The 27828-nt window shown below is 39.1% G+C and overlaps 1 protein-coding gene and 1 non-coding gene across 3 annotated transcripts in view; one reads left to right on the forward strand and one right to left on the reverse strand.

Moving 5' to 3' along the window:
• Positions 1 to 27828, forward strand: part of OCA2 (OCA2 melanosomal transmembrane protein) — a 433117-nt gene that overhangs the window by 388523 nt on the left and 16766 nt on the right. The window lies entirely within an intron of this gene.
• Positions 15200 to 15322, reverse strand: MIR8799G (microRNA mir-8799g). Its single transcript, NR_128868.1, has one exon. It is a non-coding gene; the product is annotated as a microRNA mir-8799g (primary transcript).

Consider the following 27828-nt stretch of genomic DNA (forward strand, 5'->3'; position numbering starts at 1 on the left):
GAGTTTATTTTCTAACTGGCTGCATTTAAGGCATGATTATTAATGCCTCATACTACCCAGAACACTGTGTACATTTTTCTATAATCCCATAGACCTAGCCTAGGCCCTAGCATAATAAAACTCTAAGTGATTTAATGAAAAAGGCTCAGTCAGAACCAGTTAAGAATAATTTTACACATTGCATTGTGTTATTGTAGTTGTTTATGGATCCGTCTTCTTTATAAATCTATGAGATACTGAAGGAAAAATTTGTCTTATTTACAGCCCCTTATGGGGATAGTAGGCTTTCAATGTATGCTATTAAATGGACAGATAAAAACCTTCAAAAATGGATAGTCAGTGGCATTTTCAAGGGACATAATGAGAAAAGGGACTGAGGAAGGATGTTGAATTAGGTGCCATGAAGACTATCAGGTCAACCATTTCCCAGTCCCAATTCTGCTAAGCATGACTCTTCAACACAGTGTCTGCAAATCAATTTGTGGGAGGTTTTCTTTGCATATTATGTGGAATAGCTGGCTACCAGTACAACAAGAAAAGATGTGTAAAGAATTGATTATTTTTAGAAATGTCAACTTCTATGTGAGTTGATATTTTACTGTGGTTTTCAATTCTAACAACAAAATATAAAAGTTCTGGTATGTCCCTGATAACTGAATTTGTGATAGATTGCTTCTCAACTTGCATTAGAAAATAACCTTAGAGATGTTCTATTGGATACTTTGCACACATATTTTCTTCTTTTGACAGCTGTATTCTGTTACAGAAGCATATACTCAAGAAGATCATACTATCTTTTTTTTCTTCCATTTCATCTCATTGAAATTGCCCCACCAGTCTCAGTTCCAGATACAGACTTTCCAACTATGGCCCTAACTCACTCTCCTCAAGTGAGGAATGTAGACTCACTTGAGCATAGCCAACCTCAAGGGAGTGGTATTTTTGCCTGAAGTCTGTGGAAGGTGGCTCATCTCTGCAGACAAAGCATCATTTCCTAACTAGATATGAATTGACAAGACTTAGAGGCAAGGGTTAAATGGCCATAAAATAGGTTACTTGGAAAGCTGGGGGTAAGGGAATGGCAAATGTTGGAGTTGGGGCCTGTTGGAAATAATTCAGCTTTAATTTAAATATAAATGTTCTTTTTTTTAAAAAGATTTATTTATTTATTCATGAGAGACACAGCAAGAGAGAGAGACAGAGAGGCAGAGAGGCAGAGAGACAGAGACAGACAGAGACACAGGTAGAGGGAGAAACAGATTCCCCGCAGGGAGCCCAATGTGGGACTCAATCCTGGATCCCAGGATCATGCACTGAGCCAAAGGCAGATAGATGTTCAACCACTGAGCCACGCCAGCTCAGTTTTGGACATTATATATATGAAAATTTTATGGAGTATCTTGATATTAAAAAGGATAGGAGAGAGATAGAAATACTGAATAAGAGAAAGAATTGGGTACAATTCTCAATTCTTTGTCAAAATAGAATGTAAGTCACAATGGAGCAGAGACTTTTGTTTCCCCCCTCCTGAAAATGTATCTCTAGTACATGGAATAGTGTTGAGCATATTACATAAATGCTCAAAAACATGTATTAAAATAATCAACTATAGAAAATCCCTTTATTACTCAGGCTTTAGTTTCTTCATGTGTACAATGAAGTTTTAAACAAGATCACCTCCAAAGTTATTTTTTAACTTTGCAATTCTAGAAATTTATTATAATTTAACATCCAATAACTTATTTTTAAGGTTTTAAAAATTGTCTTATTCTCTGATATGATATACAAGAAAAGATGAAACAGTTATTAAAGATGGTAAAGTACACAAAATAAATAGATTTGAAGATCATAGGCTAGATCTCCTCACATTTGAAGATATCAGGAAATCAATACTAAGTAATGCCAAAATGGAAGTAAAAAAGTATTGTAATCTTTGAGTGACAAAATGGTAGTGAAGCCAACTCTCTAAAGAGGGTACTCTATATATGTGGTACAAGGACAGTCTGCTTTAAATATCTGAGGTAGAAAAGAGAATATGAAGGGGGCTTGATATGTGCTGAGGGAAATATTTCCATATTGCTACAGGGAATAGAAATGGGACCTATGAGTACAAGGGGGATTTTTGACTCAATGAAGGGGAGGACTTTTAACAAACAGAGCTCACAATGGAATATTTTACAAGGCAGCTAACTCTTGACTTCTGTACATGTAAGTTTGAGATTTGAGCACTGATGAAATGATGGAGATGTGTTTGATGGACACAATCTGGTATTTCTTGAGTGAAATTTCTGAGAGGAGACACTTATCTTAAAATGGTGTAGAGAAGATACTTTGATATAATGTCAGAATAATTCTAAATTAGACCAGAGCTTAAGCCCTTTTCCTCATGCTTTTGTACAAAGACACATATATGAATCATGGCCTCTTGGTCTTTTTTTTTTTGTAACTAAAGTGGCTAAAAGTAGGTTTTGGCTCTTGATATTTCTCTGATTCTTGGTCCTAGAACTTTATTTCTCCCGATTTCTCTTTAAAGGATATCCTGCAGAGCACTCCTTGCTTGAAATAACTCAAGAAAAAAGGATTTCCAGGCCAAATTGTTTTGGAAACAGTGAATAATACATCCAATCCTTGGAAAACCACAGTCCACATTGGGTTATTAGATTTCAAGGAGCTCTATAGTTAATTACTTCAGAGACCTATGCTATTTTTTAGCCAGTGTTTATCAAAATGTATTTGGCCTTGGAATTTCATTTTGAATAACATCTGGAGACATGCAAATGAGCCCATGTTGGAAACAGGATAGTCAGGCATGGTACCTCTCTCTGGGAGTCTTATAGCTGCAGCACAGGGAGCTTTTACAGGTTGTATGGAGAGTATATGCTGTTCTGATGGGCAACTGAGCTCCCTTGCAGCAAGCCAGAGCCCACTATACAAAACAGGATGCTTAGGTGGCCAATTGTGGCTGGAGATGAGGGGAAGAACAGTAGTAACTTCTGGGCACAGCCCATCATCCAAGACTGGCTTGGGCTTGAACACCAGGAAGCAGGAAGTGGCTTGGCACAAAGGATTGCAGAGGCCACAGTTCACCTTCCCCTACTTTTCAGGGAATGGAGAGTGTGGCCATTTTGATACAGTACTTCCTTGAATACAATTAGGGTGGACAGCGCAGTCAGAAACAATTTTAAATCCCTTTAAGATAAGGACTCTGCTGGGGTACTGGGGTGGCTCAATGGTTGAGCGTCTGCCTTCAGCTCAGGGCATGATCCCAGGGTCCTGGGATTGAGTCCCATATTACCTCCTGACAGGGAGCCTGCTTCTCCCTCTGCCTATGTCTCTGCATGTCTCTCATGAATAAATAAATAAAATTTTAAAAAAAGATAAGGACTGTACTTTCAGCCTTAATCCTGTCACTTTTGACACTTTAAATGTTGAAGGAAACCCCCAGAGCTTTAGTGTCTAAGAGTTCTAGATGATTTCTGTCTCACTTTCTGTTGCTGCAAATGTAGTTGAGCCTCAGTATTTTCTTCTGTAAGGTAGGGATGATGATATTTAATAATATCCAGGTTGTTGTAAAAATTAAATAAAAGAAACATAAAAAGCTTATAGAACAATGGGATATAATACTTAAATGAAATTTCTGCATGTTTTCTTTCCTTTCTCTTCCTGCAAGGAACCAATTTATAGCTTTCTATTAACACAGAAATTCCTGAATTCCCTTTCCCTGCAATCTGACCTCAGTCTCTGTGACTGGCTTTTCCTGGATAGGAACTGGCTCTCCCTTCAGAGTTGCTCTAGCTTTCCTCTTCCCCAGTATTTGTTTGCTGCTGTGTGGCAGGGTGTCTTGATGAGAACGCTGGGAAATTTCCAGCAGATTTTCTCCTCTAATGTCATACCGTGACTTCTGATGTGACATCTTTTTTTTTTCTTATATGACACACAATTTTAAAAAGATATAAGCTGAACATTATAATTCTAAAAATAGATCCCCCAGACTCTCCTTTTGTGCAGGGTGCTATAGAAAAGATGCACATGGTGACTATTTTTTTTTTTTAAGATTTCATTTATTTGAGAGAGAAAGAGAGCCAGCACAAGCAGGGGGGAAAAAGCAGAGGGAAAGGGAGAAGCAGACTCCCCACTGAGCAGGGATCCCTAAGTAGGGATCCCGAAGCAGTGCTCTATCCCAGGACCTTCAGATCATGACCTGAGCTGAAGGCAAACAACTTAACCAACTGAGCCACCAAGGTGCCCTGTAGTGACTGACTTAATATCATATCAGCCCCAAACCTCTCAGGATGTCTTGCAAAAACAAAGCCTCTCACATGAGTTTTTCCTACTTTTCCCCTATTCTTTCTATGGTTATGTTCTTTTGGTATATACATGTTAATTCAGAACACAGAAAAATGTACTGCCCGGAAAGATCTCTACTGAATACAGAAAAGCCATTGTAAAACTAGAAAGAAAAGCCATTTGGATTTTAAAATGCCTAGTGGACTTAAGTGGTTTCAGATTCAGGAAAAGGTTGATGCTACAAGCTGACAGTAACTGATGACATTATGTATCCCCAGTGCCACTGTAAGCTTGGTATGCCTGAATTTGAAAAGAGAGAGAGAGAGAGAGAGACAGAGAGAGACAGAGAAGAAGAAGAAGAAGAAGAAGAAGAAGAAGAAGAAGAAGAAGAAGAAGAAGAAGAAGAAGAAGAAGAAGAAGAAGAAAGAAGGAGAAAAAGAAGAAAGAAAGAAAGAAAGAAAGAAAGAAAGAAAGAAAGAAAAAGAAAGAAAGAAAAAGAAAAAAAAAGAAAGAAAAAAAAATAAAAAAAAGAAAGAAAAAGAAAGAAGGAAATCTGTGGGGCATCTGGGAAGCTCAGTTGGTTGTCTGACTCTTGATTTCAGCTCAGGTCATGATCTGAGGGTTGTGAGATTGAGCCCTTTGTTGAGGTCCATGCTGGGCATAGAGCCAGCTTGGCATTCGCTCTCTTCCTCTTCCTCCACCCCTCCCCATCCCCACTTTCACATGCATGTCTCTCTTAAAAAAATAATAATAGCAATAAATTAAGTCTGAATTCCTAAAACAAGGTCACCTTAATAGATTAATTGTGCTTAAAGATTTTCCTCGCTGGATATTCTACATTGAAAAGCCACTTAAAAACATTATTTTATTGAAATACAATTGACATATAGCATTATATTAGTTTCGATGTACAACATAATGATATGATACATATAGGGTGAAATGGTCACAATAGTAAGTATACTTAACATTTGTCACCACACATAGTTACAAATTCTTGTGATGAGAACTTTTAAGATTCATTCTATTAGCAACATTCAAATATACAATAGAGTATTTTAACTATGGCAACCATACTTTACATCATATCTCATGACTCATATGATTTATAACTGGAAGTTTGTATGTTTTGACCTCTTTAATTCATTTTGCCCACCGCCACCCCTAGCAAATACCAATCTGTTCTATGTATCTATGAGTTGGATTTTTTTTGAGAGTCCACATGTGAGATTACAGTTTGATCATATGATCAAATATCACATTTGTCTTTTTCTGACCTATTTTACTTAGCATAATGTCCTCATGACCCATGTTGTCACAAATGGCAAGATAGTATTCTTTTTTAATTACTGAGTAATATTCCATTGTGAATGTATACACACACACACACACACACACACACACACATTTTCTTTATCCAATCATCTGTGGATGGACATGAGTTGTTTTCATATCTTGGCTATTGAAATAAAGCATGTTCATTGCAATGAACATGGAGGTGCATATATCTCCTCAAGTTAGTGTTTTCATTTTTTTGGATAAACACCCAGGACTGAAATTTCTGGATTGAATGGTAATTCTATTTATGTTTTTTTTTGGGGGGGGGGGAACTTCCATACTGTTTTCCATAGTGATTGTACCATCTTACATTCCCATCAATGGTGTATAATAGTTTCTTTTTCTCCACATCCTTAATCTCTTATCTTTTTTATAATAGCCATTCTGATAGGTAGGAGGTTTGTAGTTTGATTTAAATTTCCCTAATAATTAATGATGATAATCACCTTTTATGTATATGTTGGCCATCTGTATGTCTTATTTGGGAAACTGTCTATTCACATCCTTTACCTTTATTAGTTTATTTTTTACTTTGAGTTGTATAAATTTTTAATAGTTTTTATATTAACCCCTTATCAGATATATTCTTTGCAAATATTTCTTTCCCATTTGGTAGGTTGCTTTTTCATTGTGTTGATGGTTTTCTTTGCTGTGCAGAAACTTCTTAGTTTGATATAGTTTCACTTGTTCTTTTTTGCTTTTGTTGTTAAGTCCACAAAGTCATCCCAAGGCTGCTGTCAAGGAACTTATTGTCTGTTTTCCTCTAGAAGTTTTGTGGTTCTTATGTTCAAGCCTTTGATCCATTTTGTTTTGTTTGTTTTTTTAAAGATTTATTTATTTATGATAGACAGAGAGAGAGAGAGAGAGGGGCAGAGACACAGGAGGAGGGAGAAGCAGGCTCCATGCCGGGAGCCCCACATGGGACTCGATCCCGGGACTCCAGGATCGCGCCCTGGGCCAAAGGCAGGCGCTAAACCACTGCGCCACCCAGGGATTCCCACCTTTGATCCATTTTGAATTGATTTGTGCATGTTGTAATAAAATGGCCAAATTTCATTCTTTTGTGTGTGCTGTCCAGTTTTCCAACTGGACTTCAACTATTTGTTGAGAGACTGTCTTTTCCCCACTGTATATTCTTGTTTCATTGGTGGTAAACTAATTGGCAACATACACATGGGTTTATTTCTTGACTGTTTATGCTGTTCCATTGATCTATGTGTCTGTTTTTATGCCAATACTGTTTTGATTACTATCACTTTATAATATAATTTGATCAGGAAGTGTGATTACTACAGCTTTGTCCTTCTTTCTCAAGATTCCTTTTGCTTATTTGGGGTCTTTGTGGTTGCATACAAATTTTAGGATTGTTAACTCTATTTCTGTGAAAAATGACATTGGAATTTTAATAGAGATTGTATTGAATCTGTAGATTGCTTTGGGAATATGGATATTTTAATAATATTAGCTCTTCTAAACCAGGAGCACTGGCTATCCTTCCTCTTACTTGTGTCTTTTTAAATTTCTTTTATTACTGTCTTAGTTTTCAGTGTGCAGGTCTTTCATCTCCATGGTTAAATTTATTCCTAAGCATTTATTCCTTTTGATCTGAATATAAATGGGACATGTATTGAATCATTTTCTTCTAGCCATTTTTCTAGACATTTTCTTTATTTCTCTTTCTGATTGTTATTAGTGTATAGAAATGCAACAGATTTTTATATATTGATTTTTGTAACCTGAAAGTTTACTGAATTAACTTATTCTAACATGTTTTTTTTTGTGGAGTCTTTAGGGTTTTCTGTACATAATATTATGTAACCTACAAATAGTGACAGCTTTATTTTTTTCCTTTTCAATTTGGATGTCTTTTACTTCTACTTGCCTAATTGCTCTGGCTGGGACTTCAGTACTATGTTAAATAAAAGGGGGGGATCCTGTTCTTGTTTCTGATATTAGAGGAAAGGTTTTCAGTTTTTCACCTTTGAGGATCATGTCTGTGGGCTTGTCATATATGATATGTATTATGTTGAAGTATGTTGCCTCTATACCCACTTGATTGAGAGGGGATTTTTTTTTATTACAGATCAATGTCAAGTTTGTTCAAATGCTTTTTCTGAATCTATTGAGATGATCCTATGATATTTATCCTTTATTTGTTAACGTGATGTAGCACTAATGTGCTAATAGATGTTGAGCTATCCTTGCATCCCTGGACTAAATCCCACTTGGTCATAGTGTATGATCCTTTTAATGTATTGTTAAATTCAGTTTGCTAATATTTTTTTGAAGATTTTTACATCTATATTCATCAAGAATATTAGCTATAGCACTCTCCACTGAAGCCATCTGGTCTTGGGTTTTTGTTTTTTTGGGAAATTTTGATTACTGTTTCATTCTCCTTACTAGTCTGTTCTGATTTTCTATTTTTTTCATGATTCGGTCTTGGTAGGCTATATGTTTCTGGAAATGTATCCATTTCTTCTAAGTTGTCTAGTTTGTGACATATAATTGTTCTTACTAGTCTCTTATGAGCCTTTATATTTTGAGTCTTCTGGTTTTTTTCTTAGAAGCCTAGCTAAAGCTTTGTCAGTTTCTTTTAATTTTTTTTTTCAAAACATATCTTCCAGGGATGCCTGGGTGGCTCAGTCATTGAGTGTCTGCCTTCGACTCAGGGTGTGATCCTGGGTCTGGGGATCAAGTCCCACATTGGGCTTCCTGTAGGGAACTCTGCTGTCTCTCTGTGTGTCTCTCATGAATAAACAAATAAAATCTTTTTAAAAATCTTTCAGTTTCATTGATCTTTTCTATTGTTTTTCTGGTCTCTATTTCATGTATTTCTCTTCTGATCTTTATTTCCTTCTTCCTGCTAACTCTGAGTTTAATTTTTTCTTCTTTTTCTAGCATCTTTTTTTTTTTTTTCAAGTAAGCTTTACTCCCAATGTGGAGCTTGAACTTACATCCCAGAGGTCAGGAGTTGCATGCTCTATGGCCTGAGACAGCCAGGCACCCCTTCTTTTTTGAGTATCTTGAGGTATATTTTCTTGTTAGATTGATCCCTTTATCATTAAGAAATGCCTTTCTTTGTCTCTATGTAGTCTTTGTCTTCAAGTTGACTTTGTTTGATATGAGCATAGCTATCCCAGCTTTCTTGTGGTTTTGATTTGATTTTCCATTCCTCCATCTTTATTTATTCTATGTGTGTCCTTACATTGGAAGTGAGTCTTTTGTAGGCAGAATATAGAAAGATCTTATTTTTTGGTCCATTCAGCTACTCTGTCTTTTAATTGGAGATTTTGGTTCATTTACACTTCAACAGTAATTATTGATAGGTATGTACTTATGGCCAATTTTACTTCCTCTCCGGACATTTTGTAATTCCATTGTTCCTTTCTTCTTTTCTAGCTGTTTTCTTTTGTGATTTGATTATTTTCTCAAGTGATATGCTTAGATCCCCTTCCTTTACCTTCTGTGTACTTGCTATAGTTTTTTTTTTTTTTTGCTTTGTGACTGCCATAAAGCTTAAACAACCTATATTTATAACAGCCGATTTTAAGTTGATAACAACTTAAGTTTGAATGCATTCTAAAGTTCTACAGTGTTACTACCCTCAGCCATGTTTTATGCTTTTGATGTCACAATTTACATCTTTTTATCAGGTATATCCATTAAGAAGTTATTTGTAGTTGCAATTATTTTTACTGCTTTGTCTTTTAACCTTCATACTAGCTGGATAAGGGATTAACCCACAACCTTTACATTATATTATTCTGATTTTTACTATATACTTACCTTTACCAGTGAGATTTATACTTTCATATGTTTTTCTGTTACAAATCAGTAACATTTCATTACAGTTTTCATTACAGCTTGAAGAAATCCCTTTCACATTTCTTTTTAAGACTGACCTAGCTTGTTTACCTGGAAAACTCTTTTTTTTTTAAAGATTTTATTTATCTACTCATGAAAGACACACACAGAGAGGCAGAGACACAGGCAGAGGGAGAAGCAGGCTTAATACAGGGAGCCTGATATGGGACTTTATCCCAGGACACTGGGATCACAACCCAAGCCAAAGCCATATGCTCAACTATTGAGCCTCCCAGGTGCCCTGGAAAACTCTTTATATCTTCTTCAGTTATGAAGGACAATTTTGCTGGATGGAGTATACTTGGTTGGAGGTGTTTTGTTGTTGTTGTTGTTTGGGTTTTTTAGTGCTTTTGTGCCACTGCGTTCTGGCCTGCAAGGTTTATGCTGAAAATATGCTTATAGTCTTATGGTGGTTTTCTTATATGTAACAAGTTGTTTTTCCCTTGCTGCTTTTAAGATAATGTCCTTGTCTTTAACTTTTGACACTCTATATTGTTTCTTGGTATGATTCTCTTTGAGTGCATCTTATCTGGTACTTTTTGGATCTAGATATCTGTTTCCTTCCCCAGGACAGGGAAGTTTCAGCCATTATTTCTTCAAATAAGTTTTCTACCCCTTTCTCTCTCCCCCTTCTGGGTGCCTTGTAATGTGAATGTTGGTCTACTAGATGTTTTCTCATGAGTTTTTAAAGCTATCTTCACTTTTTTCATTCTTTTCTCTTTTTTAATTCTGATTGTGTGAGTTCCATTGCCTTGTTTTCAAGTTTACTTATCCTTTCTTCTGCTCCATCTAGTTTGTTCTTATCATATTTTTCAGTGCAATCATTTTATTCTTCAGCTCTGTGACTTCTACTTAGTACTTTCTTTCATTTTCTACTTCTGTTAGAATTCCCACTTTGTTCATCCATTCTTCTCTCAAGTTCAGTGAGTAACTTTATGATTCATTATTTTTGAACACTTTATTGGGTAAGTAATTTACCTCCATTTCAGTAACTTTGAAAAGCCAATTTAATAGGCCTCAAAATAATGGGAATGTGTTTTATCATAGGCTTCTTAAAGAGAGCTTATCTGCATTCATCATTCCAGATTCTTCCTCTCTGAGAAAGAGTGACAAAGATCACTGTGTGTTTTCCAGTTAGGACTGACTACCTCTTTCCATGCTTAGGAATAACCCTTGCTCACATTTTGATTCTGGTGCTCCAGCTCTTCCATGCATTTCATATATGAAATATTTTCAGGGTGTTAAGGGGATTCTTTTGCTTCTCTAGAGTCTTCCTTGATTCCAAAGCTTAGTAAAGTCGGGAAAAAGGACCACGCTTTTTGAAGAGGGTGCTATAGCTATCTGCACATGACTTTGCATGTGAAGGCCAATTAGGTATGTGGAAAAAAGCTTGGCACAGGCACATGATGCAGAATCCATGAATGAGGCTTCCTTGGAAGAGAGATGAAAGGCTGGCATGGTGGGGACAAGGGCTTTCCTGGGGATTGCACACCCTTCTTGCCACACATGCATGTGGGTCTGCTCCCTACTGCTACTGATATAGACCCCAGTAAAAGATCTTTTGAGAAAGTTTCACCTATGTACTACAAGATTTGGAGGAACTCAGACTGGTATCTTCATTCTGCCTAGAAAAGTCTGGCATGCTTCCTGAGCTATGTGGAATGATAGTGGACTAAATAAACAGAATTGCAATAGAGGTGGGTTACATTCCTGAGTTTGCTTATACCAGTTGTCCTGCAGAACAAGTGGGTGCCAGTGTAGCCCTCAGCATAGAACTCTGTGCTAGGCACTCTGTCCATAGCAGACAGAGGAACTGTAGAGCTTACTCTCTGTGTAGGTTTGATAAGACATCTTTGGAGGTCAACCTGAGGGAATGTCTCATTCCCCAAAGAACCATAGGAGTGAGAATCTCAGTGGACTTCAGGGATCTGAACATGTCTCTTGGGGAACAAGTGTCTATCAGCTTGCTCCTGTGACTGGCATACTCTGAGGAGAGATCAGCTCATACAAGATGATGAGGACTAGTTATATAAGGGCAGAGGAATTATTATTTTGGAATGCCTAATTGGAGAGGACATGGGCTAGATAGTCTATTTAAGTAAATCCTGTGTTGCCTCTGAAGGTTATTAAGCCGAAGAAAAATTATTAATATTATCATTTTCACAGCCTCTGGTACAGAAAAGTCTCAATAACTATTAAAGGGAGAGAGGGAGGAAAAGAGAGCAGGGAAGTGGAATGGAGGGAAGGAGAGTGAGAAGATAGAAGAGAGGGAAGAGAGGAGTGATGTGTAGATTGGGTTACAAGAAAAAGAGACAATGAAAACACCATTAGAAAGTGAATGCAACTGCCTATCAGAAATATGGGCCAAAAAGTAGGTATAGCAGGGAAAGTTTTTAATGGAAAATTATGTAAATTATTTATAAAAACAGAAATTTAAGATATCATAATAGATTACAAAGTCTAGGGAGAAACTTAAGACTTCAAAGGTTAAAATTAAATATTGGAACAAGAGTCATATCCAAGAAGAAAAGAAGGAGGTAGCCCTGGTTCAAGACAGGCATGAGAGCTTTGGTGCTAGACATTTTGTTTGGACTAACATAGCTTCCATTGTTATTTTGTGCTGCTGGCCACTGTTCATATGTTGAAGCTTTAACCTCAGAATGTGAATGTATTTGGAGATAAAGTCTTTAAAGAGGTAGTGAAGTTAACCTGAAGTTAACAGGTGGCCATAACCCAATATGAATTGAATTGCATCTTTATAAGAAGGACATACATGGCAGTGACCATGTGAGGACACATGGAGAAGAACCCGTCTACAAGCCAAGGATAGAGAAGAAACCAATTTTATCAACACGATCTTGGATTTCTAGCCTCTAGAACTGTGAGAGAATAAATTTCTGGTGTTTAAGCTACCCAGTTTGGCACTGTGTTATGGAAGCCCTAGCAAATGAATACAGACATACTGACTTCAAAAGGCCATCCAGAGGTGATGCCAGGCAGAGTGTTGACAGAGCCTGTGAATGTGGATTCTCCATAGAATCTACCTGCAGGAGGTAGATTATTAAAACTATATGAGAAAGCATATAAGGTTTCTAAGGGATAAGGAATAAAGAGGAAAGAAGGTTTGAAGAGAACATATTGAGGATCTACTTTAATAAATTTAAATTTATAATTAACATATTTCAATATTTTAGTAGATGGAGATATATTCTAATGGACATAGAGGTCTTTCAAGGACTGGGACATCTAGGAGGGCAGAGCCCCTCTAATTATATGAAAGGAGAGCATGTAATAATAATAAAAAAAGCTTCAGCAAAGGAATTGTGGAAGGTGAAGAAGAGAAAAGGCCCTAATTTGTGCCATATGGCGCTGACATATTACACATGTGGAGGGAGTTAACCCTGCCTGCAGTGAACCAGAGAGCAAGTGCAGGTCAGCATCCAGGTTAGCATAAAGTCAGGGTGTCAATCCCTGGATACAGAAATTGGTATCATTAAGAATACCCTGACTTTATTAGTGAGGAGGCCCAGCTTCTTATTAATGAATGTTAAGGAAGGAAAAAATAAACATATAAAAGTGGTGGCAAAGAAGATGGTGGCTTAGGAAGATCCTGAGCTTACTTCCTCCCATGAGCACAATAAACCTGCAACTGCACATGCAATAATTAACTACTTCTGAAGGGAACCTAGAAACTGGATGAGCAGAGCCCCCACAGGGGACAGTACTGAAACATGTAGAAGAGGTAGAAGGAAGCAGCTATACTATACCTCAGGAATAGCACTCCATGGCCAGGAGAGATCACAAGGTAGGAATTTTTTCCCAAGGAGCAAGAGATTTGAGCTCCACATCAGGCAACCAACCCTTAGATCCTGCACTGGAGAGATAAGCCCTCAAAGCACCTGGCTGTGAAAACCAACAGGGAGTACATCCAGAAAAACTATAGAGCTCTGGTGAAAGGAAAAGCCACTCTTAAAGGGCTCACATGCAATCACCCTTGACCCAGAAACCATCCTAAAAATACCAGATAGAAATGTACATAGACCATGGGTGAAGGGGATGCACTTATTAATCTTGGAGCACTTGCCAGAGAGGCAGGAGGCAGCTGGGCCTCTTCCCCTTAAAGACTATGACATTGATAGCAGCCATTTTTCCTAATTTGTTTGGCTGTGCTGATCCCAGCTCTAGAGGGCACCATATTGGAATCTTGCGTCTGGACTGTTAATGCCAGGAGGCACACCCTGTGGAAGCCCTACACAACACTGTGCTTCAGTTGGGCCTCAGAGCTGACAGGAAGATAACTCTATCCACCAGCATGCATGTAAGGGAAACTCCATAAGATTATGAGCTAATTTTTCAGAGAAACTATACAAGCCAGAAGGGCATTGACATGATATATTCTAAGTGCTGAAAGGAAAACAAAAACAAAAACTTACAATATCCTACCTGGCAAGGATATTTAGAATTGAAGGGGAGATAAAGAGTTTCCCAGACAAGCGAAAACTAAATGAGTTCATCGCCACTAAACTACCTTTACAAGAAATATTAAAGGGATTTCCTTGAGTAGAAAAAGAAAGGCCATAAATAGAAATAAGAAAATATATGATGAAAAAAGTCTTGCTGGAAAAGGCAAACATATAGTAGAGGTAGTGGATCAAATACTTAATAAAACTAGTATTTTGATAAAAGACAATAATAGTAAAAATCAAGTATATCTATAATAATGAAGGGATACACAAAATAAAAAGATGTGAAATATGACGTCCATGACATAAAATGCGGGGGGAAGGTAGAAATATAGTGTTTTTAGAATGCATTTGAACTTGTGACCACCAACTAAAAATATAGTAGTCTGTAGGTAATTATGTATGAACCTCCAGATAACTACAAATCAAAAACCTGTAAGATGCACAAACAATAAACAGAAAAGCATATAAACTTAACACTAAAGTGCAGCCCCAGTGGCGCAGCAGTTTGGCGCTGCCTGCAGCCTGGGGCATGATCCTGGAGACACAGGATTGAGTCCCACGTCGGGCTCCCTGCGTGGAGCCTGCTTCTCCCTCTGCCTGCCTCTCTCTCTCCTTCTCTCTCTCTGTGTCTCTATGAATAAATAAATAAAATCTTAAAAAAATAAATAAACTTAACACTAAAGAAAGTCAAAGACATAGGGATAAGAGAGAGAAGAAAGGAGCAGAGAAGAGCCACAGAAGCCACCAAAAAACAACTAACAAAATGACAGTAAGGAGGAGGGGCAAGAACGCGGAAGAGTAGGGTCCCCAAGTCACCTGTCCCCAATAAATACCTAGATAACCTTCAAATCATCCTGAAAATCTACGAATTTGGCCTGAGATTTAAAGGGAGAACAGCTGGAATGCTACAGTGAGAAGAGTTCGCGCTTCTATCAAGGTAGGAAGACGGGGAAAAAGAAATAAAGACACAAAAGGCCTCCAAGGGGGAGGGGCCCCGCGAGGAGCTGGGCTAAGGCCGGGGCGAGTGTCCCCAGGACAGGAGAGCCCCGTCCCGGAGGAGCAAGAGCTGCACCGACCTTCCCGGGCAGAAAGGGGCTCGCAGGGAATTGGAGCAGGACCCAGGAGGGCGGGGATGCCCTCAGGCTACCGGGGACACTAACAGACACCTGCGTCCTGGGGAGAGCGCCCTGAGCTCCCAAAAGGACTGCAGCGGGGTGGGACCCGGAGCAGCTCGGAGGGGCTCGGGCAGCGGCTCCGGAGGGGGCTGCGCGGCCGGGAGCATGAATCCAACAGCGCAGGTCAGGAGCACAGGGCGCCGGGACACAGCCCAGGATCCGGCCTCCCCCCCGGACAGGCAGAGGCCAGGAGGGCCCAGGACAGCAAGGACGCTCCTGCCCCGAGCTGAGCAGATCAGCTGCCCCACCCCGGAGCCTCCAGGCCCTGCAGATGGAGAGCTCTGGAGTTACTGGGGAAGCTGACTCCAGGGCTCCAGAGCTGGCCGCCTCCACTGGGGTACCTCCTGGGGCCTCGCGGGGTAAACAAGCCCCACTGTGCCCTGCAACAGGCAGGGGGCAGAGCAGCTCCCCCAAGTGCTAACACCTGAAAATCAGCACAACAGACTCCTCCCCCAGACCAGCTAGAAGGACAAGTTCCAGGGGAAGTCAAGGGACTTAAAGGACACAGAAACAGAAGGTACTCGCCCGTGTTTTTTTTTTTTTTTTTGGCTTTTGATTTCTGTTTGCTTCCCCCACCCTTTTTTCCCTTTCTTTCTTTTTCTTTCTCCTTTTCTTCTTTTATTCTTTTTTTCTTCCTTTTTTTCTTTTTTCTTTTTCTCTTTTCTTTCCTTCTTTCTCTCCTCTCTTTTTCTCCTTTTTCCAATACAACTTGTTTTTGGCCACTCTGCACTGAGCAAAATGACTAGAAGGAAAACCTCACCTCAAAAGAATCAGAAACAGTCCTCTCTCCCACAGAGTTACAAAATCTGGATTACAATTCATTGTCAGAAAGCCAATTCAGAAGCACTATTATACAGCTACTGGTGACTCTAGAAAAAGGCATAAAGGACTCAAGAGACTTCATGACTGCAGAATTTAGATCCAATCAGGCAGAAATTAAAAATCAATTGAATGAGATGCAATCCAAACTAGAAGTCCTAACGACGAGGGTTAATGAGGTGGAAGAACGAGTGAGTGACATAGAAGACAAGTTGATGGCAAAGAGGGAAACTGAGGAAAAAAGAGACAAACAATTAAAAGACCATGAAGATAGATTAAGGAAATAAACAACAGCCTGAGGAAGAAAAACCTACGTTTAATTGGGGTTCCCAAGGACGCCGAAAGGGACAGAGGGCCAGAATATGTATTTGAACAAATCCTAGCTGAAAACTTTCCTAATCTGGGAAGGGAAACAGGCATTCAGATCCAGGAAATAGAGAGATCCCTCCCTAAAATCAACAAAAACCGTTCAACACCTCGACATTTAATAGTGAAGCTTGCAAATTCCAAAGAGAAAGAGAAGATCCTTAAAGCAGCAAGAGACAAGAAATCCCTGACTTTTTTGGGGAGGAGTATTAGGGTAACAGCAAACCTATCCACAGAGACCTGGCAGGCCAGAAAGGGCTGGCAGGATATATTCAGGGTCCTAAATGAGAAGAACATGCAGCCAAGAATACTTTATCCAGCAAGGCTCTCATTCAAAATGGAAGGAGAGATAAAGAGCTTCCAAGACAGGCAGGAACTGAAAGAATATGTGACCACCAAACCAGCTCTGCAAGAAATTTTAAGGGGGACTCTTAAAATTCCCCTTTAAGAAGAAGTTCACTGGAACAATCCACAAAAACAAGGACTGAATAAATATCATGATGACACTAAACTCCTATCTTTCAATAGTAACTCTGAACGTGAATGGGCTTAATGACTCCTTCAAAAGGCGCAGGGTTTCAGACTGGATAAAAAAGCAGGACCCATCTATTTGCTGTCTCCAAGAGACTCATTTTAGACAGAAGGACACCTACAACCTGAAAATAAAAGGTTGGAGAACCATTTACCATTCAAATGGTCCTCAAAAGAATGCAGGGGTAGCCATCCTTATATCAGATAAACTAAAATTTACCCCGAAGACTGTAGTGAGAGATGAAGAGAGACGCTATATCATACTTAAAGGATCTATCCAACAAGAGGACTTAATAATCCTCAATATATATGCCCCAAATGTGGGAGCTGCCAAATATATCAATCAATTAATAACCAAAGTGAAGAAATACTTAGATAATAATACACTTACACTTGGTGACTTCAATCTAGCTCTTTCTATACTCGATAGGTCGTCTAAGCACATCTCCAAAGAAACGAGAGCTTTAAATGATACACTGGACCAGATGGATTTCACAGATATCTACAGAACTTTACATCCAAACTCAACTGAATACACATTCTTCTCAAGTACACATGGAACTTTCTCCAGAATAGACCACATCCTGGGTCACAAATCGGGTCTGAACCGATACCAAAAGATTGGGATCGTCCCCTGCATATTCTCAAACCGTAATGCCTTGAAATTAGAAATAAATCACAACAAGAAGTTTGGAAGGACCTCAAACATGTGGAGGTTAAGGACCATCCTGCTAAAAGATGAAAGGGTCAACCAGGAAATTAAGGAAGAATTAAAAAGATTCATGGAAACTAATGAGAATAAAGATACAACCATTCAAAATCTTTGGGATGCAGCAAAAGCAGTCCTAAGGGGGAAATACATCGCAATACAAGCATCCATTCAAAAACTGGAAAGAACTGAAATACAAAAGCTAACCTTACACCTAAAGGAGCTAGAGAAAAAACAGCAAATAGATCCTACACCCAGCAGAAGAAGAGAGTTAATTAAGATTCGAGCAGAGCTCAACAAAATCGAGACCAGAAGAACTGTGGAACAGATCAACAGAACCAGGAGTTGGTTCTTTGAAAGAATTAATAAGATAGATAAACCATTAGCCAGCCTTATTAAAAAGAAGAGAGAGAAGACTCAAATTACTAAAATCATGAATGAGAAAGGAGAGATCACTACCAACACCAAGGAAATACAAACGTTTTTAAAAACATATTATGAACAGCTATACGCCAATAAATTAGGCAATCTAGAAGAAGTGGATGCATTCCTGGAAAGCCACAAACTACCAAAACTGGAACAGGAAGCAATAGAAAACCTGAGGTCATCAAAAACCTCCCAAGACACAAAAGTCCAGGGCCAGATGGCTTCCCAGGGGAATTCTATCAAACGTTTAAAGAAGAAACCATACCTATCCTACTAAAGCTGTTTGGAAAGATAGAAAGAGATGGAGTACTTCCAAATTCGTTCTATGAGGCCAGAATCACCTTAATTCCAAAACCAGACAAAGACCTCACCAAAAAGGAGAATTACAGACCAATATCCCTGATGAACATGGATGCAAAAATTCTCAACAAGATACTAGCCAATAGGATCCAAGAGTACATTAAGAAAATTATTCACCATGACCAAGTAGGATTTATCCCCAGGACACAAGGCTGGTTCAACACTCGTAAAACAATCAATTGATTCATCATATCAGCAAGAGAAAAACCAAGAACCATATGATCCTCTCATTAGATGCAGAGAAAGCATTTGACAAAATACAGCATCCATTCCTGATCAAAACTCTTCAGAGTGTAGGGATAGAGGGAACATTCCTCAACATCTTAAAAGCCATCAACGAAAAGACCACAGCAAATATCATTCCCAATGGGGAAGCACTGGGAGCCTTTCCCCTAAGATCAGAAACACTACAGGGATGTCCACTCTGACCACTGCTATTCAACATAGTACTGGAAGTCCTAGCCTCAGCAATCAGGCAACAAAAGGACCTTAAAGGCATTCAAGTTGGCAAAGAAGAAGTCAAACGCTCCCTCTTCGCCGATGACATGATACTCTACATAGAAAACCGAAAAGCCTCCACCCCAAGATTGCTAGAACTCATACAGCAATTTGGTAGCGTGGCAGGATACAAAATCAATGCCCAGAAATCAATGGCATTTCTATACGCTAATAATGAGACTGAAGAAAGAGAAATTAAGGAGTCAGTCCCATTTACATTTGCACCCAAAAGCATAAGATACCTAGGAATAAACCTAACCAAAGAGGTAAAGGATCTATACCTTAAAAACTATAGAACACTTCTGAAAGAAATTGAGGAAGACACAAAGAGATGGAAAACTATTCCATGCTCATGGATTGGCAGAATTAATATTGTGGAAATGTCAATGTTACCCAGGGCAATTGACACGTTTAATGCAATCCCTCTCAAAATACCATGGACTTTCTTCAGAGAGTTAGAACAAATTATTTTAAGATTTGTGTGGAATCAGAAATACCCTGAATAGCCAGGGGAATTTTACAAAAGAAAACCATAGCTGGGGGCATCACAATGCCAGATTTCAGGTTGTACTACAAAGCTGTGGTCATCAAGACAGTGTGGTACTGGCACAAAAACAGACACATAGATCAATGGAACAGAATAGAGAATCCAGAAGTGGACCCTGAACTTTATGGTCAACTAATATTTGATAAAGGAGGAAAGACTATCCATTGGAAGAAAGACAGTCTCTTCAATAAATGGTGATGGGAAAATTGGACATCCACATGCAGAAGAATGAAACTAGACCACTCTCTTCCACCATACACAAAGATAAACTCAAAATGGATGAAAGATCTTAATGTAAGACAAGATTCTATCAAAATCCTAGAGGAGAACACAGGCAACACCCTTTTTGAACTCGGCCACAGTAACTTCTTGCAAGATACATCCATGAAGGCAAAAGAAACAAAAGTAAAAATGAACTATTGGGACTTCATCAAGATAAGAAGCTTTTGCACAGCAAAGGAAACCATCAACGAAACTAAAAGACAACATACAGAATGGGAGAATATATTTGCAAATGACGTATCAGATAAAGGGCTAGTTTCCAAGATCCATAAAGAGCTTATTAAACTCAACACCAAAGAAACAAAGAATCCAATGCTGAAATGGGCAAAAGACGTGAAGAGAAATCTCACAGAGGAAGACATAGACACGGCCAACATGCACATGAGAAAATGCTCCGCATCACTTGCCATCAGGGAAATACAAATCAAAACCACAATGAGATACCACCTCACACCAGTGAGAATGGGGAAAATTAACAAGGCAGGAAACCACAACTGTTGGAGAGGATGTGGAGAAAAGGGAACCCTCTTACACTGTTGGTGGGAATGTGAACTGGTGCAGCCAGTCTGGAAAATGTGTGGAGGTTCCTCAAAGAGTTAAAAATAGACCTGCCCTACACCCCAGCAATTGTACTGTTGGGGATTTACCCCAAAGATTCAGATGCATTGAAACGCCGTGACACTTGCACCCCGATGTTTCTAGCAGCAATGTCCTCAATAGCCAAACTGTGGAAGGAGCCTCGGTGTCCATCGAAAGATGAATGGATAAAGAAGATGTGGTTTATGTATACAATGGAATATTACTCAGCCATTAGAAACGACAAATACCCACCATTTGCTTCAATGTGGATGGAACTGGATGGTATTATGCTGAGTGAAGTAAATCAATCAGAGAAGGACAAACAGTGTATGTTCTCATTCATTTGGGGAATATAAATAATAGTGAAAGGGAATAGAAGGAAAGGGAGAAGAAATGTGTGGGAAATATCATAAAGGGAGACAGAACATGAAAGACTCCTAACTCTGGGAAACTAACTAGGGGTGGTGGAAGGGGAGGAGGGCGGGGGGTGGGGGTGAATGGGTGAGGGGCACTGAGGGGGGCACTTGACGGGATGAGCACTGGGTGTTATTCTGTATGTTGGTAAATTGAACACCAATAAAAAATAAATTTATTTAAAAAATGAAAGTAAGTACATAACTATCAATAATTATTTTTTTAAAATTTAAATTCAATTAGCCAACATATAGTGCACCATTACTTTCATATGTAGGGTTCAGTTAATCATCAGTTGTGTATAACACCCACTGCCCATTACATCACATGCCTTTCTTAATGCCCGTCACTCTGTTACCCCATCCCATCACCCACCTCCCCTCTACTAACTCTCACTTTATTTCCTATGGTTAAGAGATGTCATGGTTTGTCTCCCTTTCTGATTTCTTCCCATTCAGTTTTCCTTCCCTTTCCCTATATAGCCCTTTGCACTGTTTTGTATATTTCATATGTGCTTGAAACCATATGACAATTGTCTTTCTCTGATTGACTTACTTCATTTAGCACAATACTCTCCAGATCCATCCATATTGATGTAAATCTTTTATTGATAGTTTAGTAATATTCCATTGTATATATATCAGATCTTCTATATCCATTCATTTGTACATGGACATCTGGGCTCTTTCCATAATGTGGCTATTGTGGACATTGCTGCTATAAACATCGGGGTGCAGGTGCCCCTTTGGTTCACTACATTTGTATCTTTGGGGTAAAACCTAGTAGTGCAATTGCTGGGTTTAGGTATATCTATTTTTTCAACTTCCTGAGGGAACTACATACCATTTTCCAGAGTGGCTATATCAGCTTACATTCTCACCAACAGTTTAAGAAGATTTCCCCTTTCTCCACATCCTTGCCAATAATTATGGTTTCCTGACTTATTAGTTTTAGCCACTCTGACTGGTTTGAGGTGGTGTATCATTTTGGTTTTGATTTGTATTTCCCTAATGCCAAGTGATGTGGAGCATTTTTTTCATGTGTCTATTGGCAATTTGTATGTCTTCTTTGGAGAAATGTCTGTTCATGTCTTCTGCCCATTTTTTTGACTGGATTTTCTGTTTTTTAGGGTGTTGAGTTTGATAAGTTCTATATAGATCTTGAATACTAGCTCTTTATCTGATATATCTTTTGCAAATATCTTCTCCCATTTTATAGGTTTCCTTTTAGATTTTTGTTTTGTTTTGTTTCTTTTTTTAAAGATTTTATTTATTTATTTGAGAAAGATTGCAGAGAGAGAGAGAGAGAGAGAGAGAGAGAGAGAGAGAGAGAGAGAGAATGAGTGGGGGAAATGGCAGAGGCAGAGGGAGAAGCAGAATCTTCATAAAGCAAGCTGACCTGAGCTGAAGGCAGATGCCTAACCAGCTGAGCCACCCAGGTTTTGTTGACTATTTCCTTTCTGTGCCAAGGCTTTTTATCTTGATAAAGTCTCAAGTGTTCATTTTTGCATTTGTTTCCCTTATCTTTGGAGATGTGTTTAGCAAGAAGTTGCTGTGGCTGAGGTTGAAGAAGTTGTTGTCTATGTTCTTCTCTAGAATTTTGATGGATTTCTGTCTCATATTTAGGTCTTTCATCCATTTTGAGTTTATCTTTGTAGATGGTGGAAAAAAACGGTCCAGTTTCATTCTTGTACATGTGACTATCTAATTTTCCCAACACTATTTGTTGAAGAGACTGTCATTTTTCATTGGATATTCTTTTATTTTTAAAGATTTTATATATTTATTTCATAGAGGGAAAGAGAGAGAGCATAAGCAGGGAATCCAATGTGGACGTCAATCCCAGGACCATGGGGTCATGACCTGAGCCGAAGGCAGATACTTAACCAACAGAGCCAACCAGGTGCCTCCCCATTGGCTATTCTTTCCTGCTTTGTTGAAGATTAGTTTACTGTAGGGATGCTTGGGCGACTCAGTGGTTGAGCATCTGCCTTTGGCTGAGGATGTGATCCCGTGGTCCTGGGATAGAGTCCTGATTTGGGTTCCCCACAGGGAGCTTGCTTCTCTCTCAGTCTCTGTGTCTTTCATGAATATATAAAATCTTAAAAAAAATATATTAGTTGACCGTGGAGTTGAGGATCCATTTCTGGGTTCTCTATTCTGTTCCATTGATCCATGTGTCTGTTTTTGTGCCAGTGCCATCATACTGTCTTGATAATCACAGCTTTTTAATACAGCTTGAAGTCTGGAATTGTGATGACTCTCACTTTGGTTTTCTTTTTCAACATTCCTTTGGCTTTTTGGGATCTTTTTGGTTCCATACAAATTTTAGGGTTCTTTGTTCCAGCTCTGTGAAAAATGTTGATGGTGTTTTGATAGGAATTGCATTGAATGTGTAGATTGTTCTGGGTGGCATAGACATTTTAACAATATTTGTTCTTCCAATCCATGAGCATGGAATGTTTTCCCATCTCTTTGTGTCTTCCTCAATTTCTTTCTTTAGTGTTCTGTAGTTTTTAGAGTACAGATCTTTTACAGATCTTTTACTTGTTTGGTTACATTTATTCCTTTAGTACCTTATGGCTTTTGGTGTAATTGTAAGTGAGATCAATTCCTTAATTTATCTTTCTTCTGTTTGATTGTTAGTTTAAGGAAATGCAAGACTTCTATGCATTGATTTTATATCCTGCCACCTTGCTGAATTCCTGTATGAGATCTAGCAATTTTGGGATAGAGGCTTTTGGTTTTTCCACAGAGAGTATCTTGTCATCTGGGAAGAGGGAGAGTTTGACTCCTTCTTTGCCTATTTGGATGTATTTTATCTCTTTTTGTTGTCTGATTGCTGAGGCTAGGACTTCTGGTACTATGTTGAAGAGCAGTGGTGAAAGTGCACATCCCTGCAATGTTCCTGACCTTAGGGGAAAAGCTCTCAGTTTTTTCCCATTGAGAATAATATTCACAGTGGGATTTTCACTTATGCCTTTTATGATATTGCTCTATGTTCCCTTTATCCCTGCACTGTGGAGAGTTTTTTTTTATAATAGTCACAGAGAGAGAGAGAGAGAGAGAGAGAGAGAGAGGCAGAGGGAGAAGCAGGCTCCATGCACCGGGAGCCCGATGTGGGATTCGATCCCAGGTCTCCAGGATCGCGCCCTGGGCCAAAGGCAGGCGCCAAACCGCTGCGCCACCCAGGGATCCCGAGAGTTTTAATCAAGAAAGGATGCTGTATTTTTTCAAATTCTTTTCCTGCATCTATTGAGAGGATCATATAGGTTTTGTCCTTTCTTTTATTAATGTGATGTATCACATTGAATCATTTGCAGATGTTGAACCACCTTGGCATCCCAGGAAGAAATCCCACTTGGTCACAGTGAATAATCCTTTCAGTGCAGTGTTGGATCTTATTGGTTAGTATCTTGATAAGAATTTTTTTACATCCATGTTCATTGGAGATATTGGTCTGTAATTTTCCATTTTAGTGGACTCTGGTTTTGGAGATCAAGGTAATGCTGACCTCATAGAATGAGTTTGGAAGTTTCCCTCCATTTCTATTTTTTGAAACAACTTCAGAATAATAGGTATTAATTCTTCTTTAAATGTTTGGTAGAATTCCCCTGGGAAGTCTTCCAGCTCTGCAATTTTATCTGTTGGGAGTTTTTTTTATGTCTCCTTCAATTTCCTTGATGATTATTGGTCTGTTCAGGTTTTCTAGTTCTTTCTGTTTCAGTTGGTAATTTATATGTTTCTACAAAAGTATCCATTTCTTCCGGATTGTCTAATTTGTTCACTTATAGTTGCCCATAATATGTTCCTTTTTTTTAAATTTATTTATTTATTTATTTATGATAGTCACAGAGAGAGAGAGAGAGAGAGAGAGAGAGAGAGAGGCAGAGACATAGGCAGAGGGAGAAGCAGGCTCCATGCACCGGGAGCCTGATGTGGGATTCGATCCTGGGTCTCCAGGATCACGCCCTGGGCCAAAGGCAGGCGCCAAACCGCTGCGCCACCCAGGGATCCCCCATAATATGTTCTTATAATTGTTTTTATTTCTTGTATGTTGGTTGTGATCGCCTCTTCATTTGTGATTTTATTTATTTGGGTCCTTTTTATTTTCTTTCTGACAAGTGTGGCTAGGGATTTATCAATAGTATTAACTCTTTCAAAGAATCAGCTCCTAGTTTCATTGATCAGTTCTACTGTTCTTTTGATTTCTATTTCATTGATTTTTACTCTCATGTTTATTATTTCTCTTCTCCTGATGGGCTTATGCTTTATTTGCCATTCTTTCTCCAGCTCCTTTAGGTGTAAGTTTGGCTTTGTATGTTTGGTATCTTTGGGTCTAAAATGAGTCTTTTGTAGACAGCCTATGGATGGTTCTTGATTTTTTATCCAATCTGACACCCTGTGTCTTTTGATAGGAGCATTTAGCCCATTTACACTCAGAGTAACTATTGAAAGATATGAATTTAGTGCCATTGTATTTAATGCTGTTACCTGTAAAGTTGCTGTTTCTGTATATTGTCTCTGTTTCTTTCTATGTTATTTTTGTGCTCTTACTTTACGTAAAGTATCCCCTTTAGTATTTCTTGCAGGGCTGGTTTAGTGATCACAATCTCCTTTAATTTATTTTTGTCCTGGAAGCTCTTTATCTCTCCTTCCATTCTGAATGACAGCCTTGCTGGATAAAGTATTGGCTATATGTTTTTTTTTTCTTTTAGCACCCTAAAAAAATATCATGCCAGTCCTTTCTGACCTGCCAGGTCTCTGTGGATAGGTCTGGTGCCAGTCTAATGTTTCTATCTTGTAGATTAAAGACCCTTTGTCTCAAGCTGCTTTCAAGAGTTTCTCTTTCTCAATGAAATTTGTAAGCTTCACTAATATATGTCAGGGTGTTTATTTTTATTTATTTGGGGGGAAGTTCTCTGTGCCTCCTGGACTTGAATGCTTGTTTCCTTTCCCATATTTGGTAAGTTCTCAGCTATAATTTTTCAAATAAACTCTCTAGGCTCCCACTCTCTTCCTCTTTCCTCATATTATGTTCCCCTAATTATTCTAATGTTGTTTTGCTTTACTGTGTCACTGATCTCTCCAATCCTCCCCTCATGATCCAGTAGTTGTTTTTCTCAGCTTCCATACTTTCCATCATTTTGTCTTCTATGTCACTCTCTTCTGCCTTATTTATCCTAACACTTAGAGCCTTCATTTTATTTTTATTTTTTATTTTTTTTTAAAGAAAGTGTGCGGATCAGAAGTTCAGTGGACTTCTGATAACGTCTAATTTCTTTTTTTTAATTTATTTATGATAGTCACACACACACAGAGAGAGAGAGGCAGGGACACAGGCAGAGGGAGAAGCAGGCTCCATGCACCGGGAGCCCGACGTGGGATTCGATCCCGGGTCTCCAGGATCGCACCCTGGGCTAAAGGCAGGCACCAAACCGCTGCGCCACCCAGGGATCCCTTAGAGCCTTCATTTTAAACTGCATCTGAGTAATACCATTTTTAATTTTAGCCTGACTAGATTCTAGTTCTTTTATTTCTTCACTAAGGGATTCTCTAGTGTCTTTTATGCTTTTTTTCAAGCCCAGCTAGTAGCTTTATAATCATTATTCTGAATTCTAGTTATGACATCTTACTTATATCCATATTGATTGAATCTATGGCAGAGAGTATTGTATTACCTTTGGTTCTTTTGTCCAGAAAAAAAGAGGAGGAAAGAAAGAGAAAAAAAAAAAGAAAACAAAAAGTAAAACCAGCAATAATAATATCAAGAGCAATAATATCTTCAGGAAGTAATTCTTGTTTATGCTGTGTATACTCTCCTGTTGTGTTTTGTCTGCTCTTTCTCACTGGTCATTCCTCTACAGAGTTCCTCCTTCTGGTAGGCAGTGTTTGTTCCTTTAAGTAGGTATGTTTTGATTTGTTTGGGAAGTTAAGTTGGAAGCTGATGTTTTGGAGCTTTTTCTAATCAGTAGACTTGGTTTATGCTGGGGTTTGTGTTTGTCTTCTGAGTGAGAGGCCTACTGTGCTGGGTCACAAGCTGACTTACCCTCAGAAAGATGCTCCTACTAGCTCAGGGGGTGGGGTCTAATGTAAAGGGATTCCAGCCTCCACTAGAGGCACTGGGTTTCTCCCTGGAGTCTGACTTTGCTCATGGGTGGGAGTGGGAGGTGGTGGTGGAGGAGTTAGATTATGGTGTCACCTCTTCCCTTTGTCCCTGGAGGGTAGAGCTCCCAGTAGCTGCTGCTCAAAAGCAAGCAATCTCTTGTGGCCCAGGCTCTCTTCAATTCCTTGGCCATCCCTCGGCATGCTCTGAGCCACAGATGTCTTCTATTTTATCTCTGGCCAGTGTGGCTGGATTCAAAACTCCAAGTTTTAAAGGGCCTGGTAATGTGCACACCCACTCCTGTCCCCAGTGGAGGAGGACCAGGGTGTTCCCAGAATCACTGTCTCCCTGAAACTCCTTTACTTGGTGCATGCCTTTACACAGTGAATGCACAGAGGCTAAAGTTTATTGTAATGCTCAGCGAAAAGCTGGAGCCAAGCTATTAGCTATCTGTACTTGACTTAGTCTTCTACTTCCCTTTGTCCCAGAAAAGCCATCACAAAAGCTTGAGTCTATTGTGGCAGACAGCAAAAAGCATTGGCCATGTTATCAGTGATCCACTCCAGCCAGCCCCAGAAAAGCAGCTGTAAAAGCATTCACAGAAAGGTTCAAGCCTATTGTGGCTCACATCACAAAGTTAAGAGGGTTTCTCCCCTCTGCACTCCGCCCTGACCCCACTGCAGAGCTCACCTTAGTGGATCCTCAGCTGTCCTCTTGTCTCCAGAGAGGACAAATATGCTTCTCAAAGGCCCTCAAGAAAGGGGAGCAATCCTTCCCTGAGCAACACAGGGATCCACTTGCCCCATCTTATTGAGGAGTCACAATCTATTGCAATCTTTCTGACTTTCTCCCTCGTCTTGATTCTGTTCTGTGAACCAGGCTTCTTCCCTTTCCCAGCACCAAAGCTTCCCAATCCTCCAATCCAGGGCTCCAAACCCTGCTTCTGCCAAATTCACTTGCTCCAGATGTGCAGATCATTTCTGTACTACTACGATCCTTTTCTTAGTTGTTCAAAATAGTTGGAGGTTGATTTAGTTGTATTCTGAGGGTGAGGCAAAT

This window comes from Canis lupus, chromosome 3 (genome assembly GCF_011100685.1).
Source record: "Canis lupus familiaris isolate Mischka breed German Shepherd chromosome 3, alternate assembly UU_Cfam_GSD_1.0, whole genome shotgun sequence".
NCBI classification, from domain to species: Eukaryota; Metazoa; Chordata; class Mammalia; order Carnivora; family Canidae; genus Canis; species Canis lupus.